General features: G+C 44.2%; 1 long non-coding RNA gene across 1 annotated transcript; it reads right to left on the bottom strand.

The window, feature by feature from the left end:
- Window positions 1-1,623: 1,623 nt before the first annotated feature.
- Window positions 1,624-3,087, bottom strand: LOC140720252 (uncharacterized). The gene is made up of 3 exons (XR_012097144.1): window positions 3,017-3,087; window positions 1,823-1,845; window positions 1,624-1,735 (listed from the first exon to the last, which is right to left on the bottom strand). It is a non-coding gene; the product is annotated as an uncharacterized lncRNA (long non-coding RNA).
- Between the last annotated feature and the right edge of the window lie 282 nt (window positions 3,088-3,369).

Raw genomic sequence — 3,369 nt, 5'->3', positions numbered from 1 at the left:
TCTCTTGAGATCCTTTACCAAACTGATTTTCCCAATTGCCCTGCATGTTGAAATCTCCCATGATGATCATAACATTGTCCGTTTCATCAGCCTTTTCTATTTCCAGTTGTAATCTGTGGGCCTCAACCCACTGACTGTTGGGAGGCCTGTATATGACTGCTGTCAGTGTCATTTTTACTTTTGCAGTTCCTTACCTCAACCCACAAGGATTCAACATCTTCCAATCCTATGTCACATCTTGCTGCTGATTTACCAGCAGAGCCACACCACCCCCTCACCCGACCTCCCTATACCACCGATACATTGTGTAACCTTGGACATTCAGCTCCCAATTACAACCATCCTTCAGCCACGATGCCGTGATGGCCTCAACATCATACCTGACAATCTGTAATCGTGCAACAAGATCATCCACCTTATTTCTCATACTCCATGCATTGAGATATAACACTTTGTGTACTGTATCTGCTACCCTTTTTAATTCTGCATCTCTAATGCACTGATACTCACCCTGCTGGCTGCAATTTTCTCCTCTCATCTGTCCGCTCTATCTGGCAGTCTGACTGCACGCTATCTTTGCATTTTTACCATCAGTCCTGTCCCTTCACTCCACTTCCAACCCCCACCCCACCAAATTAGTTTAAACCCTCCCAAACAACTCTATCAAACCTCTCTGTGAGAATATTGTTCTCCCTCGGGTCCAGGTGCGTCCCATCCCTTTTGAGCAGGTCATTCCTCCACCAGAACAGATCCCAATGATGCAAGAACCTGAAGCCCTGTCCCCAGCACCATCTTCTCAGCCATGTTTATCTGTCAAATTATCCTGTTTCTACCCTCAGCAGCACGTGGCACAGGCAGCAATCCAGAAATTACAACCCTGGGGGTACTGCTTCTGAGCTTTCTACCAAACTAGCCAGATTCTTTTCAGGACCTCTTTGTTTTTACTTCCTATGTAATTGGTCCCAAAATGCAACAAGATGGCTGACTCTTCACCCTCCCTCTCCAAAATGCTGCAGACACAATCGGAGACATCCCTGACCTTGGCACCTAGGGGGCAAGATATCATTCGGGGGCCCCATTCACGTCAATAGATTCTCCTGTCTGTCTCCTGACAATTGAGTCCCCGATCACGACCACTCCCCTCTTCTGCCTCTAACAACAATGAGAGATGCTGATCCGGAACTGGGAAGATCTGTGTCAGTCAGAGTCTACACTCACAGGGCACGAAGGACTTGTGTATTTTCCTGACAATCCCTGTCACCACACTGATACCCGCTTTTATCCCTTACAATATCATCAAGTCAGTATTAAATTACCCGCTCTTGAGGAAGAATTCAAACTCATGTCCTGGTGTGTTAGTGCAGTGTGTCTGGGATCAGGACACAGTGGTTCATCTGCCAGTCCCGTGTATTGGTTGTATTGTGACCCTGTGCTGGTGTGTTCAGGGGTCTGACATCTCCAGCTGACCATGTGACAGTGATGCCTCCCAGTGGGTGGGGTTGATGTGAAATAAACTTCAGTTCCCCTTCAGTCCATTATCACAGCCAATCTTTGCTTCAGCTTATAAATTAATGGTGTTTCATGAACAAGGAAAAATGAATCTTTGTAAGTTTTACCTCGGTTAATGGCATCAAGTGTTTCTCTCAGCACTGTGTTCAACAAATAGAAGCGATCGAATTTTTCAACTGGTAGGGCCTCATCTGTCACTGACAATTCCTGGACATTGTCACTGATTCTGTAAATATTAAACTGCTGGTGATAAACTGGAATTTTGAAGTATTTTACAAATCCATACAGGGTTTCAGTAAAGAGTATGTCCTACCTCCTGTTTCGATGAGCTTCCTCCTGAAATAAATAAAAGCACAAATCTGATTAGACTTGGACTAAATGTCCACATCCTGAATTTCATCCAAATCATTACAAGATGTTGAAAATTCCCACTCCCACAGTCACAAACACACACCAGCAATACAGAACCATGGGGAAAATTACAGGAAAAGTTTCTGAAAGTTAGACCATTACTGAGAGGATGAAACTTACGGGAAAGACAGGACAGCCTGTGCATTACCATCTGGATAAGGCGTCAGAATGATAAGATGGAACAATTTAAGATCAGTGATGGATTTGCTTGCGCGAAGGTGGAAAAAGTACCTCATTATGGCGAACACGAGAGGACACAGGTGCTTGGAAGTAGTACAGAGGAGATGTCGGGTAAGTGTTTTGGAATGAGTGGAATGAGCTGCTGGCAACGAAGGTGGAGGCGGATGCGATAGGGTCTCTCACGAGACTCCCACACAGGTACATGGAGCTTAGAAAAATAGAGAGCTGTGGGTAACTCGAGGTAATTTCTAAAGTGAGTAGATGTTCGACACAGCATTGTGGGCCAAAGAGATTGTATTGTGCTGTAGGTTTTCTTTGTTTCTATGTTTCTATTTATGGGGAGACCTTCAGTCAAAGATAAAATGCCAGGTGGTTTTTAATAAATCCCACAAGAAATTTAGTGAGGAGGATGTAGAACTCAGTGCCACAGGAGTGGATGAAATGGAACAGCAGAGATTGAATGTAATGGGGAGGCTGGATAAACACGTGAGGGACCAGGGAGTTCGGGGCCCTGTTGCTGGGTGCGGTGAGTAGGTGGCAGGAGGATTGTGCAGAGGGGAAATTGATAGAAGATGCACTGAATGGCCAGCTCATGACGGAGAATGGGACACAATCCCATGTAAAACTTATCCGAAAAAGTAGAGACAGTGAAAGTTTCTGTAATCTGATGGAAACCGGATATTCATCGCTTAAATATTGTATGTTGCTGATAAAGGATCGAATACCTATCTCCGATATTTAGAATGTCATTAGCGGAGTGATTGGAGGTTCCTCATGCAAGGAGAACTCTCTGTGTGAGGACACCAGCAGCGGCAATTGATTTGGTAGAATTGGCCGCTGTGCTGTGTTTATTTCAAATATACCACTGTTCATTTAGTTCAATTTCACAGAAATAAATTGAAATGTAATCCCTCACCTTGAGAAACATCACATTGTCTTTTTGATCCATCTGTTCCTTTAACTTAGTGATTTCCTCCTGAATAATCCTTATATTTTCTTGAATCTTAAGAAGATTTTTCTCCATTGGGTTGAGAATCCTCTTCTCCTCTTCCCTGAGATCCCTGAGTAAGCTCTGCTCTTTCTCAGTGATAATCTGGCGCAGTTCAGCAAACTGGGATGTGATGTGGGTCTGAGCACTGTGTGACTGTTTCTGTCGAATGAAAGGTGAAGATTAGTTTACTGCATTGCTGTGTTGTATTTCCTTATGACATAAAAGTGACCGTTCGGTCCATTGGGGTCCATACTACTTCTGAGACATTCCCGTCAACA

The sequence above is a fragment of the Hemitrygon akajei genome, unplaced genomic scaffold (assembly GCF_048418815.1).
Source record: "Hemitrygon akajei unplaced genomic scaffold, sHemAka1.3 Scf000039, whole genome shotgun sequence".
Lineage (NCBI taxonomy): Eukaryota > Metazoa > Chordata > Chondrichthyes > Myliobatiformes > Dasyatidae > Hemitrygon > Hemitrygon akajei.
Note: the sequence above shows the minus strand (reverse complement) of the source record. Positions and strands in the feature narration are given on the sequence as shown.